Raw genomic sequence first — 17869 nt, 5'->3', positions numbered from 1 at the left:
TTCAACCTTCTATGTCGGATTTTGACAATCATTAGGGCCCAATTAAAATGCCACCTCCACCATAAAGTCTTCCCTGAAGCCCCTAGTCAGAAAAGACAGAAACTGCTTTAGACTTCACATAATACTGTTTGCAACACTTTTAGTGTGTTAACTTCCTTTGCGTATGTGCTGGATCCGACTATTAGACTTTAAGTTTCATGAGGACAGGGACCTGTCTTACTTAAATTCTGTATCACCCCCAGCTTAGAAGAAAAGTGTTCTTCATGCAACGGGCAATAAATGTTTGTTGAATTGAATTAAACTAATGAAGACTGTATTTTATGAACATTATTGGTCAAATGTTTTAGGGAAGTCACAAAAAGGAATGGTTAAGGGAGAATCTTTCAGTTGTCTGACAATGCTCACTTTACTTTCAAAAACAAATCTGTAGAATGATTAAACTGAGTTGCGTAAGGTGGAGCAAGTTAAAATAAATAGACTACCTTTGCAATCATTTTCGGGAAAAGAACTCTATGATGGAGAAGCCACTCAAAGCAGCAAGGCTAATATTTGCATTTTAAGTAGAACAGAAAAGAAATTTGAGCTTTCTTATGTTATAAGGAAAATACATGGGAATGTTATTTACCAAGGTAACCATATGTAGTAGCAAATATGGATTACAAAGAGTCCTCAATTAAAATGAAATTTAGTAAAATGTGAATTTTACTATATTTTAACACTCAAATGATTTCTCATCTATTAAACTTGCATCAATAGATAGCATGTCATTGGATCTGATTTTTCTTGTAGAATTGTTCAGGAGTGAGGCATTCTCAGGAAAAAAAAAAGATCAGGAAAGAGGAATTAGATTTTGAGTGAAAGGACCTGGGTTCAAATCTGAGTTCTACCACTTGCTATCTGGGTTGGCCTCAGGTTCTTCATCTACAAAAGCAGGGTTGTAATAAAATACTTCACTAAAGTCCTTTCCAGTGACAAACCCACCATCCTCCTCAGGACCACAACACAGTCGGATTTGGAGTTCTAGGCATTGAGGGATGCCTGGGTCCCATTAGCAAGTTCCTGCTGCACCAAGTTACTTAGGTTTTTATGTATCCCATAACTATTTCTGGAGTTCCATTAGTTCAAAATTCTCATTTATGACCATAACCCAACCTCTTTTACTTTAAAGGTTTTTCATCCTTTTTAGGAGGTTTTGTTTTCAGAATTACAGCACCTGAGTTACAAGGACTTCGGAGGTTATCTAGCCCAGCGATCTCGCCTCTCCATCCAGTTCAGGAATCAATGGTCATCCAACCTCTTTGCTTTAAGATCTTCACTTATAGGGGCAGCTAGGTGACTCAGTGGATAAGCTCCAGCCTTGGAGTTAGAAGAATCTGAGTTCAAATCTGGCCTCAGACACTTGACACTTACTAGCTGTGTGACTCTAGGCAAGTCACTTAACCCCAATTGCCTCACCAAAAGGCAAAAAAAAAAAATCTTTACTTATAGGCAGTTCCCTACTTAAAAACATAGTCTGTTTCACTTTTGAACAACTCTAATTGGTTAGAATTTCTTATACTGAGTTGACATGTTTAGTCCATACAATGAGTTGGCTTCTGGGAACTTACTGGTCCAGTTCTTCCCTCCAGAGCCAAAAAGAACAAGCCTACTGACTCTTCCTAGACTGCTACAACAACTCTGATAATATTTTTTAAAAATACTAATAATTATCTTTATCCTTAATATTTACATATGGTTATTAAAATGTACAGATGACACAGAAATAATAAAACAAGTATTTTTACATACATGTAAATATTTTCAGGAAATACAATCCTCGCCATTTGTGAAAAATACAAATTAAGAACAAAAACAAAAAAGTCTTCTAAAACCCAGTAAACATGGACGTCGAAGAGGGAGAAGAGAGAAACCTGGACAACGAGCTATTCGCGTTTTCTTCCTCCCAAACCTCTAATGTGTCATGTGAGCCATGGTTTTCAGAATAGCTTATAAACCCCAGAAACTCAGAACTGTCTTCACTGGTCTGAAATAACTCCACTAAAGACTGTGTTAGTGAACTACACACCGTCTTCTTCTTTTGTAGCAGAAAATTCTGTTTTGTTCTTTAAATGTAATTTGACCTTCTGACTTCTTTTTTTGTTTCTTCCTAATACTATTTTTACTTTTCAAAGCAGCTTCCCTGAAGGCAAACTGTCTGCACTTTCCACATCATCTTCTTTGGGTTCTTCACCAGGATGACCATGGCATATTATCTTGACTTGACCAATAGGTTGTTCTGGTGAATTGCTAATGACTCTTAGTCTGGAACCATTACCATGTGGGGAACTAGTGCCTTTTTTCTTCTGACAGGTATCTGGGAAAATTGTACTATCTGACTTTTGTTTTAGCTGAGACATATTTTTGTCTGTTTTGTCAAAATCAGAAATATGCATAAATATCTCTAGGATATACGGGTTTTTAGTTCTTCTCAGTCTTTTTCATTTATAGTTCCTTTACAGTCAGAAACCTCAGAAGTATATCCCTGTATATCTTTATTCAGAGGTAGTTGTACCAAATCCAGCTTAATGTCCTTCTTCACTGGATTTATTACATAAGATTTTCCACAATCCAAATGTTCTCTGAGTTTGCTTGTTTAGTTGTAAGAACATGGACTGCATGAAGCAAATGAATCTATGGGCTCTGAACTGAAGGCAGCCTTCTGAGAAGGATCCTTGTTTTCCTGATATTGGAAATCCTGTTTTATCACCTGTTTGATAGTATTTTCCTGAGAATAATTTGGGGAAACATAGTGCGATTCCAGTTGTTTTATTCCTTTTAAAAGTATTTCCAATGATAGGGGCAAAAAGATCCAATACTGCATTTTACTCTTCTGGATATATTGTTTCTGTATTCTACAAAGTCATACACCAACCTGGATATGATGCCATCAACAACATGATACTGAGTACTTCCTACAAGGTTTCCGCGTTGTTCACTAAGAAGATGGGCCTGCAGCGCCTCGTATCTCTGGGAGCAGCACTCGCAATAGCCTTTCCTGTCCCCTCGGAGGCGGGGCTGCGCGGGAGGAGCAGCGCTGTAGGCCGAGTCACAGCCCGCTCTGTTCCTTTGTTTAGCTTGTGTTTGTTTCTGCAGACTGGACGGACCTTTTATCCAAATCAAAAGGTCTGCAAGATGTAAGGACGGAATAAGTTTATGAGAGGTATACTGGACAGCTGAAGGTAAAATGGTCTGTAATGGTGGCTTCAATCTTCCACGTTTACAAATGGCTTTTTGAGCCTTCCTGGTTTTGTTTTCTGAATACCTAATCATTTTCCCACCTCTCTTAGGGATGTGCTTGATTTCTTGATCAGATATAATTCTTTTTTCTTTTGTTCAATATAGTATTAAATATCATCAATATGAAGAATGTTCACTCCCCAAGATAAAAGCATTTGACAGGATACTATTTGAACGGATGCATTCATGTTTCTTGATAGCTTTTTCAATTAATAATTTGCCTCGGCTCATACATACTGGATCTGGAGTCTTGAATGAACTCCGGTCACAGCTAGGATGAGGTGAAGGATTTCCTCCCGTATGTGTTCATTCCAGACTTGGGGCAGGAGAAATACACACCAATGTCTGAGCATATTGCGCTTCCTTTTTATTTGAAATTTGGTAACACATCTTTGCTGAGAAATTCTTCAAATCTCCCTCCTGGTTCCTTGAGGTCCTTTTCTAGTCTTTCAGAGATCACAATAGATAAAAGACTTTTCCCCGACAGTGGCTTATATTTAGATTTTTCTGATGTGTTATCATTTTTCACAGTCTTCAAAGACGTGCTATTTTTCTCATTTTATATTTGGACACCACCTGCCAGGTGATGGTCTTTGCTGCGGATCCTCATAGTGCCAGCTTTCATGGCAGCTGCTTCTTGGTCCACATGCTGGGGCTGACTACCCAGGGCCACCACTACTCTAGCCTGGCCACCTGCCCGCCTGACACATTTTTCTCCTGGTCTCCTTCTGCCAACCTGGGGCAGCTAGGTGGTACCGTGGATAGAGTACTAGACCTGTAGTCAGAAAGATGAGTTCAAACTCAGCCTCATATACTCACTAGTTTTATAACTGTGGGCAAGTCACTTAACCTTGTCTGCCTCAGTTTCCTCAAACGTTAAATGGAAATCATAACAGCACCTACCTCATAGGATTGTTGTGAAGATTAAATGGGGTAATATCTGTAAAGTATTTTGCCCGAGATTTGCACAGATAAGTGACAAATCAGGATCTGAACTCAAGTTCTGTGATTCCAAGTTCAGCATTCAGATGCGCAACTATTTTTATGTATCTCAGAACATATGAAAATATAGGCCAGTTGTGAGGTAGAGCACACCTTTCCAACGATTTCATAACTGTGTGAGAATTTTTTTTTCTTTTTGGTGAGGCACTTGGGGTTAAGTGGCATGCCCAAGGTCACACAGCTAATAAGTGTCAAGTTGTATGAGAAATTCTTAAAGGATTCTCATGCATTCCCCATAATGGAAATGACAGTGTGCAAAGAGCTCTGAACTTGGAAGTGGGAGGCTTGGGCTTGAGGACCAGTTCTGTTGACTACCAGTTGTATGCCTAAGGACAAGTCACTCCACTGGGCCTCAGTTTCATCAACTGTAAAATGGAGATGATAATGGCTACTTTGTGGTGGTTTTTCAAGGATTCAATAGTAACTGTGAAAACTCTTTTTAACCTTAAGGTATTATTTAAATGTAAGTAGCAATTATTAATAGCAAATATTAATAGCAATACCTGATAATTAATATTAATAGCAAATTAATAGTATTGTTATTATTGTCACCATGTGACTATGTGGTGTAGTAGACAGAGCTGGCTTTGTAATCAGAAAGACCTGGGTTCCAATCCAACCTGGTACACATCCTGGCAGTGTGACACCCTACAAATCACTTAAATGCTCAGTGGCCCCAGGCAACTTTGTAAGGCTTTATGTTGCCAATCTGAAACAGTGGATAGGTAGCATAGTAGACAGAGTACTGGGCCTGGGATCAGGAAGATCTGAGTTCCAATATGACCTCAGACACTTAGTAGCTCTGTGACCTTGGGCAAGTCACTTAACCTCTGTTCACTTCAGTTTTCCCCAAAACACCTACCTCCCAAGGTTGTTGTGATGATCAAATGAGGTAATATTTGTAAAATGCCTGGCACATAATAGGTGCTATATGAATGTTAGCTTTTATTATTATTATAATACCAATTAAATCACAGCCTCAACCTAAAAAAATAGACTTTCAGAAATTTTCATCAAGAAAACACATGTAAAACACCTATAGGACTATCCCTGGGAGATATAGGCAAAGAGCAAATTATATTATTTGCTCCCCCTGGGTTTCGCTTCCCGACCTGCCTATTAAAGCAACTAAGTGGTACAGTGGTCAAAGTGCTGAGCCTAGAGTCAAGAAGACCCAAGTTCAAAGCTAGCTTCAAACACTTATTAACTGTATGATCCAGAGCGTGCCAGTTTGCCTCAGTTTTTTCAACTATAAAATGGGGATGATAGCACTCACCTCCCAGAGTTGTAATAAGGTACAAATGAGATAATATTTGTGTTTAACACAGTCCTTATACACAGCAGGTACTTAATAAATGTTTGCTTCCTTCCAAGTCCTACTCCCCCACACTCTCCCCCTCCACAACCATCCTCAGTGTTTAGCCTGGTGACATTAGCCCTGGAGAATAAAAGATCTCACAGAAGGACAACCTGGGGATAGGGGTGGGGCAGTGGGGTGGGGTGGGTAGAAGGCAGAGCTAAAACAATTCTGGAGCATTTTGGAACACTCAGGTATTAGCTGGAAGCTCTTCCCCACCCTTTTCCTTATGTAGTACCTAGGGCCACCAGCACCCCATTTTGTACTGAGTCCCCCATACAAGGTTATCTAAAGTTCAAGGTACATTATGGATCTGCAACCACTCAAAACCATAGCTCTGGAATCTGCACTGGTGTCTCCATTTTTTTCTAGTTTGCCAGAGGGTATAATCAGTTAAAAGCAAAAGAAAAGTGGCAATAAAAAATTTACATCATAAACCTGAGGATGACTCTCCTAAAAATGCATACATTCACCATTAGTGGAAAGAACGCACTGAAGGGTACAAGTAGGGAGCCCATTATAGATGCAGAGAAGTAAACCCACACCTGTGAATCTGCAATCAGTGCTGTCCTCTGGTGATGCCATCCCACTGATCCCTCTGAGCCTGTTCCCTGCTGGTCTCATGTCCTACAGTCACTACCAGCACATGGACTTGGCTGGGTTTGTAGGCACTAACAGATGAATGAACATTGTATATGGTCTCTAAGGTTCATTGCTCTGCTACTCCCACGGGCATTGCTGGCTGCTTCCAGGTTTGGCAAGGTTGTGGATCTTCTGGATACTTACTGTTTTTGGTTTCAGTTGAAGTCCTCACGTAAAGTGCTACTTCTTGCTCTTAGAATGAAAGGTAAGTGCCACCATTGCTTTTACTCTAACACATTTACGTCATCACATGAAGGAAAAGCTCTTGTTGAGTTTTCTCTATTGAGGAGATGTTTCTATGCACTGGCATGGTTGTTTCCTTTTCCGAAAGGAGATTTCTTGCTCCAAGTGTTAAGCTCTTTGGAACCTAGAGCAGCTAGAGCTAACCAGAGCCCTCAGGCTCAAATCTTTTTTGTTTTTCTGCCTTTATTCCCTTTTTCACCAAGAGGTAGTGTCCTGCCAGAAGTTTCACTCTGATTTAAGATAAGAAAGTTCATGTATCTTGCTGCTTAATTTGCTCATGAGAATCCTTTGACTCTGACCCATTCAGGAGGGGAAGGAAAGTGAAGGAAGTACTGCCAAAGAAACCCACAGAGCTATGAGGTTTTGACTTATTGTAGTTTTTTTAGGACCCCCCCAAATATTTTGTGTCTGCCATGCAAATAAATCTGAACAAGCACAAAAGCTAAGTCTAGAGGTCAGTGTCCCTGTTTCCCCACCCAGATTAGTCAAATTCCTATTAGTTAATATGTATATATTTCTAGCATGACTTTTCCCCACTAATAAGCCCATACTACATCTTCTCCACATTGACAATTTTGTAGTTTATTTATATATCATATGGGGGGTATAGCAAAATAGACTTCATTTCTTTCTTCTATTTTTTCTTCCTTCCTTTTTTTTCTTTCTTTATTTGTTTCTTCATTTTTTTTTTGGGTGAAGTTTCTAAACTAGTGGATCAGGGAAATGCTATAGACACAATTTGTCTAGATTTTACAAAAGCTGCTTCATAGAGCTTTTGATGCCATCCACATGAAGAAGATGGAGAAATGTGAACTAAATAATAGTGCAATTGCCTCTACTCAGACCTGCTTAGAAGGCTGGACTGAAACAGTAGCTGCTAATATTTTGATAGTAGGGTGGTATTTCCAGTGGTGTACCCAAGGGATCTATGCTTAACCCTCTTCTGTTTAACATATTTTTTAATCAATCACTTATTAATAAAGGTGTAAGTGGCATACTCATGAGATCTGCAGATGACACTAAGCTGGGAAGGTTAGCTAACACAATCAATCAATAAACACTTATAAAGCACGTATTATGTGCCAGGCACTTTCTAAGAGACAAAAAGAAAAAAGAAATTGAAGGGATAATCATAGGCAAAAAAGATACAAAATCATCCCTTTTTCCTGACATTACATAAAGATCCCTATAGATTCAACCAAAAATTATCTGAAGCAATTTGTAACTTCAATAAAATAAGATGAAATAAAATAAACCTGGAAATACTAACAAAAACTAGCAGGAAAAGATAAAAAATTATTCCATTCAAAATAACTAGAGAATGTATAAATATCTGGGAGTCTACCTCCTAAGATACCCTCAGGACTTATATGAATACAATAAAACTCTGATGTCAGAGGATCTAGGTTCAAATTCTGCCTCTGATATATACCACCTATATGACCTTAGCCAAGTCTCAATCTCCCTGGACCAAAGTTTCCTCATCTGTGAAGTGAGGAAGTTGGACCTCTGATGTGGATCTCTAGATGACCTCTGATAATCCTAAAAGTAATATTTTTATGGAAATAAAGGAAGATTTAAATAATTGGTGAGGTATCAATTATCAGATTAATAAAAAAGATAATATTTAAATTAAATTATAGATTTAATGCCATAGCAATTAAGTCACCAAAGACTTAATTTATAGAACTAGGCAAAACAATTTTTAAAAAAAGTTTAACAACAAAAGGTCAAGAATCTCAATGGAAATAATGGAAAATAGTAGAAATAAAGAAGGCCTAACAGTACCAAAACTCAAACTATAATACAAAGCAGTAATCATCAAAACTATTTGATTTTAGGTAAGAAATAGAAAAATTGATCAATGGAATGGATAGAGGAACAAGAATCAGAAGTAACCAAACATAGTATTAATAAGCCCAAGGAACCAAGCACAGGGGAAAAGACTCCATATGTGATAAAACCTACTTGGAAAGATGGAAAGCAGTCCAATAGAAATTAGTTTTAGACCAACATTTTGTACCATATGGATTGGAACTGGACTTGTGATTTCATTGGTATAGAGAACTCTCAGGTGAAGAACTCCCTCTACCAATGCATGTCAGAACCTTCTTTGCAATTTAATATCAACTAATACTGGGAGATTAAGTGATTTGCCTGGGTCACACAGCAAGTACTTATCTGAAGCAAGGCTCAAAACTAGGTCTTCCTCGTTCTGAAGTCAACTCTTTATCCACTCTGCCATATTGCCTCCTAAAACGAGCACAGGAAAGACAGAAACTGCCTATGGGGAAGAAAAACAAAAGCTTGCTTGTTCTTGATTTTCAGAATTTATACAGACCATTTAAGTGGTATCTCAACATCCAAATGCATACATGACCTAAATATAAGAGGCCATACCATAAACAAATTAGAGAAGGGGAAAAGATTCCTTTCATGACTAAGGATGGTGTGAGTGTGTGTGTGTGTGTGTGTGTGTGTGTGTGTGTGTGTGTGTGAGAGAGAGAGACAGAGAGAGACAGAGTAGGGGGATTCTTGATCAACAAAGTACTGATATTATCATAAAAGAAAAATGGGAGGAAGAGTCAAGATGGAGGAGTGGGAGGAAGCATTTTTATCTAACTTGCCCAGTACACCTCTTCCATAACAATTAAGAAAATACACCATGGAAAAGACTAGACAGGAGAGAATCAGAAACAATAGAGCTCAATAACCCAGTGTTGACAAAGTGGAAAGCATAAATTACCTAGGAAAAAACTCCTTATTTGAGAAAAATTGCTGGGAAAAATGGAAAACAGTCGGGCAGAAATTAGGCTTAGACCAACACCTTATACCTTTTCCATATTACATTGCAAATCCATTTGCAGACTTGATATTAAAGATTATACTATAAAAATTTAGAAGAGAAACACATCATATATTTCTCACAGATATTGGTAGGAGGTATATTCTTAAACAAACAAGAGATAGAGACAATTACAAAAGGTAAAACAGATAACTTTGATTACACGAAACTGAAGAGCTCCTGTAAGACAACATTAATATACCTAGAATAAGAAAGGAAGTGATCAAATGGGGAAAAAATCTTTGTAGCAAATTTCTCTGTTAAGGGTTTGATATCTAAGATATAAAAATAGTTAATAAACACATATGATTTATAGCTGTTCTTTAATAGAGAAATGGTCAAAGGATATGAGCAAACAGTTCTCAAAAGAAGAATTGTAAAGCACTCACAACCATATGAAAGAATGTTCTAAATGACTAATAATAAGAGAAATTAAAATCACAGCAACCCTGCAGTTTCACCTTACACCATGAAGATTGGCAAAAATGACCCCAAAAATGGCAGTAGTTAATATTAGAGTGGTCGTATAATGATAGGCACTCTAATATGTTGTTGGTGGAGCTATGAAATGGTATAACCATTTTGGAAAGTAATTTGGAATTAAACAAATAAAGTGACTAAAACGTCCATGCCCTTTGAACCAGATTGGTTATTATTGGGCTTATACCCCAAGAAAGCCACTGTTAAGAAGAGAGTTCCCATATATTCCAAAATATTTACAGCAGCATTTTTTATGATAACAAAGAATTGGAAACAAAATAGATATCCATTGAGGAATGGCTAAATAAATTGTGCTACATGAATATAATGGAATATTACTATGCTATAAGAAATGATATGTGATGAATACGGAGAAGCATGGAAGGATCTATATGAACTGACGTAGAGTGAAGTAAACAGAGCTTGGAAAGCAATATACATACAAATTAAAACAATGTAAATGGAATGAACATGCCAGAATATCAAAAGTAAATGTAATAAAATTACAGAACTCAAATGAAGAGATATGAAAGAGCAGTCCCAACCCACTCCTTCATGGAGGTAAGAGGTACACAGGTGTTACACACTGCATATGTTTTTTGTTTTGTTTTATTTTACTTTTTCAATGTGTCTCAGTTGTGCTAATTTTTTTTCTTTTCTAAAACAATTTGTTATAGGGGATGGCTCTCTGGGAGGTGGAGGATAAGGGATATTTGGGATAACTATGATAATGTAAGAAAAAGAAGATACCAATAAAAATTATTAAAATTTTAAAAAGAAAATAAAACATACTAGATTTAATTATGATGAGGAAAGCCAAGAAAAAGTCATAATGACCTATTTTTTTTCCAGCCCAGGGCAACTTAGGGAGACAGACAGAGAGGTCTATGAACGGCAGCAGTGGGGAGCATTCCAGGTCCCAGGGATGGAAAGAAACAAGACAGAGCACCAGGGTAGGAAGCACCAGAACAGAAAAAGATCGCAGGAGATCCAGAGATCCCAAATCCTCTGACCTAGTACAAGGTGCAGGAACAGGTGCCATCTGGCAGCTCTGTTGCCCATTATCCATTTCTGGGTCACAGATGTAGGGCAAAGAGAAGAGCAAGCAGAGGCCCTAGCTGTGTACTGAGCAAGGACAAATTTCAGAAATTTAACTGTCTGACTTTAAGCCCAGAAGCCAAGTGGCATACATGTAACCCTGCAGTGAAATAACTACAGCAAGAGTCCCAGGACCAAAGGGGAGCCAGCAGTTTAGTCATTCTGAACCTGCAGAACCTTCCAGAAGACTAACAGAGACTGAGTCCATCAGAAATTTACTGAAACTCAACCACTCACAAGTTAGCAGACCCAGACCTAAGTTAGAAACTTGCAGAGCTGAGACCAGGAAGGCAGTGATCAACACCACCTTAGAAGCATTGAAAGTTTGCAGGTCCCCAGAATGAACTGTGAAAGCAACAGAACAGTGTAAAAGAACAGAAGCTCAAGCCAGATATCTCCTCCCTACCCTCTAGAAACTTATAAATTCACATAAAGTCCAAAGTCAAGAAGTAGGCTGAAGGAATGAACAAACAAACAAAAAATAACCAGACCATAAACCCAGACCAGTCAGGGAAACCTAAAACACAAACACAGAAGAAATGAATAATTTGAAAATATCTACAATCAAAGCCTCAAAAAAAATGCAGGTTGGACATAAGCCCAACAATAATTCCTAGAAGAGTCAAAGAACGAGTTTTAAAAGAGCAAAATATGATTTTAAAAACCAATTGCAAGCCATGGAAGAAATATATCAAAAGAGAAATAACATCTTGATAAAAGAAGTACAAAACCTTACTAAAGAAAATAACTCCTTGAAAATTAGTATTGCTTAAATAGAGGCTTATAATTCCATGAGACATCAAGAAATAATAAAACAAAGTCAAAAGACTGAAGAAATAGAAGAATATGTTAAAAATCTCATAGGAAAATCTAGAAAAACCTAGAAAACATCGAGGAGAGATGATTTAAGTATCATTGAACTATTAAAAGCTACAAACAACAACAACAACAAAAACCAACCTAGACATCATATTTAAAGAAATCATAAAAGAAAATTGCCCAATATTTTAGAGCCAGAAGGCTAAGCAAAAATGGAAAGAATTCACCAGTTACCTGCTGAAAGATACTCCCAAATAAAAACCCCCAGCCAATATCCTAAATCAAGCTCCTAAATCGAGGAAAAAATAGTGCAAGCAGCCAGAAAGAAGTCAAGCAATGTGGAGTCACAGTCAGGATCAAACAAATAAGCAACCACCATGAGAAAGGAACAAAGAATTTGGGATATATATTCCAGAAAGCAATGGATCTGGGCTTATAAGCAAGAATAATCTAACACACACACACACACACACACACACACACACAACACACACACACACACACGCACGCACACACACGCACACACACAATACAACACTATAGGGGAGGGGATGGGTTTTAATGAAATAGAAGACTTTCAAGCATTTCTAATGAAAAAACCAGAGCTAAATAGAAAATCTGACATTCAAACAAAGGAATAAAGAAAAGCATAAAAACATAAACATGAGGGATAAATAATAACTGTTTGTGTTCTTATATAGGGAAAGGATACATGTAACCCCTCAGAAATTTATCATCTCTAGGACTCTTAGAGGAAATCTATTTTGACTCTTTAAAAATCTAATTAAATTATAAACTCTTTAAAAATTAGAATTAGCCAAATGGGAGTTAACAACTCCAAGAGACATCAAGAAATAACAAAATAAAAAGACTGAAAAAAGTTGAAGAAAAATTGACACATTTCATAGGAAGACAACTGACCTGGAAAAATAGATCAAGGAGAAATAATTTAAGAATCACTGGACCACCTGAAAGCCATGATTTTAAAAGAAGCTTAGACATCATTTTTCAAGAAATTATAAAACTGTCTATATGTCTTAGAACCAGTGGACAAACTAAAATATGAAAGAATCTACTAGTTATTCCTTCATGAGAGAAACCTCCAAGTGAAACTTCTTAGGGATATTATAGTTAATTCCAGAACTCCCAGATCAAGGAGAAAATATTGCAAATAGCAAAACAGAAAGAATTCAAGTACCATGGAATCAAAGTTGTGGTTACACAATATTTAACAGCCACCATTATAAAGGGACTTGGAATATGCTATTCCAGAATGCAAAGAAGAACCTATCCAGTATAATCCTCTGGGGGTGGTGTGGGGAGGGAAATAGAGATTTAATGAAATAGAAGGCTTTTAAGAATTTCTGATGAAAAGACTAGAACTGAATAGAAAATTTAACATTCACATAGAAATCAAGAAAGGCATAAAAAGATTAACATGAAAGAAAAGTCATAAGGGATTGAACAAGGTTAAACTATTTATATTATCATATGGGGAGAGGATACATGAAACCCTTCCAAATTTTATCATCATTAGGGATCTTAGAGAGCATCCAATTAGACAAATTAGAAATGAGTCTATTATGTTGGGATGATTCAAAAGAAGAATGGAAGTGTGAGGAAGAAGAATGCACTGGGGTAGGGGAAATGGGGAAAATTACCTCACATATATGAAGTATGCAGAGAGGAGTTTATACAATGGGGTGGGGAGGGGAAGCAGATAACATTTGAACTTCACACTCATCTGAACTAGTTCAAGGAGGAGAGTATATACATACACTCAACTGGGTACAGAAATTCATCTTACTCAACAGGGAGGTAGGAGAGAAAGGGGTTATGAGAAAGGTAGGGGAGAGGGGAATAAGAAGGAAGATAAAATTAAGAGAGGCAGTAGTCAAAAGCAAAACAGACACAGACTATAGGGGAGGGAAAATAAAGAAAAGTAGAATGGATGGAAATACACAGCTACAAATCATAACTGTTAATGTGAATGGGATAAACTCACACATAAAACAGAAGAGCATGGCAAAATGGATTAGAAACTAGAATCCAACAATATGTTATTTGCAATAAACATACTTGAAATAGAAAGATATACATAGAGTTAAAATAAGGGGCTGGAGCAGAATCTCTTATGCTTCAACTAAAGTAAACAAGGCAATGGTGGCAACAGTGATCTCAGACAAAGCAAAAAGGAGGGAGGGAGAGAGAGAGAGAGACCTAAATAAAAGAGATAAACAGGGAAACTACATTTTGCTGAAAGGTACTATAGAAAATGAATTAATACAATGTACAAGATGGCATAGCATCCTAATTCTTAAAGTAAAAGTTTAATGAGTTCTAGGAGGAAATCTAACTACAAAATAAACAAGAAAGAAGTTAAGGAGATGAACAGAATTTTTTTAAAAGTTAGACATGACAGACCTCTGAACAATATTGAATAGGAATAAGAAGGAATATACCTATTTTTTAGCTGTGCATAAAAATTGACTGTGTACTAACGCATAAAAACTTCACAAAAAAATTTACAAAATGATGATTCAAAGAACAAATCACAGAAATAATTAATAATTTAATTAAATATAAATACAAAAATGGGACATGACAAAATTTGTGGGATTCAGACATAGCAACATTTAGAGGAAATTGTATATCTCTAAACACATCAATTAAAGAAGGAAAGAACAGATCAATTAATTGGGCATGCAGCTTAAAAAAATACAAAAACAAATTTGAAGCCCCCAATTAAACACCAAAATAGAAATACTGAATATCAAGAGAGAGAGAGATTAACAAAATTGAAAGTAAAAAAAAAAACCAATCCATTAAGCTAATAAATAAAACTAGGAATTGGTTTTTTTTTAACAAAATAGTTAAACCGTGGGCTAATTTAATTGGAAAAAGAAAGAACTGAACCATATTACCAGTATCAAAATGAAAAAGATAAATTCATAACCAATGAAGGGTTAATAAAAGAAATTATTTGGAGCTATTTTGCCCTACTATATATTTTATTTGGTCAAATGGCTCAGGTTAAAGCAGACTTGGGTTTGGAAATTTACAAGAAATTGGTACTGGAAAGCTGATATAAACAAATGTTTTACTATTATGCAATGCAGCAAGCAGGCAAAAAAAAAAAACATCAAAAAACCACTACACACATATACATACTATGGCAATGTAAAGGGACAGAAATTCATTCCTATGGATGCAAAAACCCACCAAACACAAGAAAGAAGAAGACATGTTGGGAAGTGGACATGCTTAAAGTTAGGATTCATATAGCAAAATTATCTACCCTACAAATGAGCTTGATTTAGAACAGGTAATCAGTGCCATATGTGAGCAGGGGAATTCCCAAACAGAGCCTGATATAGTGCAGAACTTCTCATGGTCGCTTATCAAGACTAGGATTGAGTAACATTCAGGTGGGGGAGTTAATCTAGACCAGAAACAGCTATCTAAATATAGTTAAGCATTTTAACTATCTAAAGCAACAAGAGGAAAATGATTCAGAGATCTCTGAGCAGGTAAAGAGTTTTATTCAATCAGAAGCTGTGAGCATTAATTTCATGACACAGAGTTAACATAGGTCAGAAGACTGGAAAAGTTACAACCCTCTCTATCTTTGCCTGTATGATTAATGGGTATTAGGACCACTTAACCTAAGTGATTCTATAGCGAAATTCTATTATTAAAACATCAAATAATATAAAGATTACAATTATCACAATATGCCAATAAAACTGATAATCTAAATAAAATGGAAGAATATTTACAAAAATATAAATTGACCAGATTACTAGAATAGAAAATACAATAAATGATTCTCAGGGAAAAAAATTTCAATAAGCTATAAATGAGCTTGGGGGGGTGGGGGCATGGAACTCAGGACTCAGTGGATTTATGAGTTCTATCAGAAGTTTACAGGACATTTAGTTCCAATACTACATATACTGTAGCCTGCTGGTGGGTTTGCCAGCCTCAAGTCTCTCCCTATTCTAATCCATCCTCCATTCAGCTATTAAAGTGATTTTCCTAAAACAGAGGTCTTATCATGTTAAATCGTACATTCCAAATAAACTCCACTGACTTCCTATTGCTCCCAATTGCCACAGCTTGCAACCTTGATGTAATCCCTGATTCTTCACTTGCACTCACCCAACCTATCCAATCTGTTGTGCAGTCTTGTTGGTTCTACCCTCACAACATCTCCTCTCTAGGTCTCATTCTCTCTGCTCATATAGCCACAAGGGTTTAGAGCTAGAAAGGAACTGGAAGGTAATATAGTCCAACCCTATCATTTTACAGTTGAAGAAACTGAGAAGATAAGCCCAAGGTAACACAGGTAGTAAGTGGCATCATTTGGATTGGAACCCAGGTTTCCTGACGCTAAATTAATTTTTTCTATAACAAAAGTGTCTTTCCCACTACCTGCAAGACAACAGAGATAAAATAAAACTGTTATATCTCAATAATCAAGTTTTGTCATCTACATTGTCTTCAAATCTTTCATTCTATGCTACAAATTAGTCCTTCTTTTAAAACTTTTTTATTTTGATAACCCACATGTCCCTTCCTCTCAAGTCCCTATACTCAGAGAGTCTTTATTTTCCATGTGATCTTTATTTTTCCTCTTTTCCCTCAAACATCTGAGTTTGTGATTCTTTTTTCATCACAAGCAGAATGGTAAGAATGCTAAACCTGGATGTGAGACCTATCCCTTGTGTCCTAGCTATGTGATCACAGGTAAATAATTTAATTTCTCTAAGATTCAGTTTCTTCAACTGGAAAATGGGGACAATAATACCTATAGTACTTCTTTCACAGGGTACTTGTAAGGATTACGAGATAATGTATATAAGATTCTTTGTAAAACTTAAAGGGCTATGTGTTAATAATAGTGTTAATAATCTGACTACCACATTTGTTGTTTCCTTAACCTTTCCTCCATTCTTCTCCCACTACTATTCCATTATTTAATATGCTCCTTAGCAAGGTAGCATTATGTAAACATAAGGCAAATACATTTGGGAGTCAGTCAACAAGCATTTATTAAGTGCCTACCATATTCCAGGCTCCATGCTAAGCATTAGAGAGACAAAGAAAGACAAAAGACCATCTCTGCTCTCAAGGAACTCACAGTCTAAGGTGGAGGGTAGGGGGAAGAACAATGTACAATAACTACAAGGTATTGATAGGATAAATTGGAGATGACCAATAGAAGGAAGACATTAGCATAGAATGTAAGACCTTAGTTGGGACATGAAAAAAGCTGGGAGTGCCAGGAGGCAGAGAGGAAGAGGAAGAGCATTCCAGGCACAAAGAGCAGCCAATGAAAAGGAAATTCTACCATCTAGAAGAAGATTTGACTAAATGGTCTTTCAGGTCCCTTCCACCTATGAGATCCTACCAGATCCCTGCAGGATCCACCATGGCCCAGCTTTATGCACAGTCCTAAGCCAAGACAAAGGAATGATTTTAGGGCTTTGATTTTTAAAAAGTCTGTGGTATTTAAAAAATTCTTCTCTGGACTCAATTCATTTGGTTCAGATCCATCCCTAGGGCAAAGTACAGTGAAGAGGAAAGCAAGTATTTTTATCAGGAAACTGAGTTTAGTGTTTCCAGCTTTCTAAGGCTCGAGATGGTTTCTTACACATACATTTACACCATACCAACATTGCCTTGTCACCTGTAGGAAATTCATTGTGACTACCTTTCTTCAGTAGCACCACTATGGAACAGTAGGGTTTACGTGATGTTCAGTGATAATCAAATCAAATCTCCTCCTAGTAAATGGCAGAATTGGGAATTCAACCTCTATCTTCTAATGCCCAGTCCAATGCTCACAAAGCCTTTTTATTGATAGTAATAACAAATCACCAATAATATAATTATTAATAGACTTGAATGAGTATGAATATAAACTGTGAATACAATGCATAATAAGTATAATAAACTATGAAAATAATTATGAGTGGACTCATTAACATCTGTTTCTTATTAGTTCTAATATTTACCCAAAATAGCTTACATCTGCATACTATTTTACAGTTGACAACATGCTTTCATATTCATGATCTCATTTGAGAGTAATAAGGTGTGAA

General features: G+C 36.7%; 1 pseudogene; it reads right to left on the bottom strand.

Moving 5' to 3' along the window:
• Positions 1 to 1822: 1822 nt before the first annotated feature.
• Positions 1823 to 3901, bottom strand: LOC110211314 (protein DBF4 homolog A pseudogene; annotated as a pseudogene).
• Between the last annotated feature and the right edge of the window lie 13968 nt (positions 3902 to 17869).

This window comes from Phascolarctos cinereus, unplaced genomic scaffold, assembly GCF_003287225.1.
Source record: "Phascolarctos cinereus isolate Bilbo 61053 unplaced genomic scaffold, phaCin_HiC Scaffold_2;HRSCAF=192, whole genome shotgun sequence".
Classification (NCBI taxonomy): Eukaryota; Metazoa; Chordata; class Mammalia; order Diprotodontia; family Phascolarctidae; genus Phascolarctos; species Phascolarctos cinereus.
The sequence above is the reverse complement of the archived record's forward strand: the minus strand, read 5'-3'. Positions and strand labels throughout refer to the sequence as shown.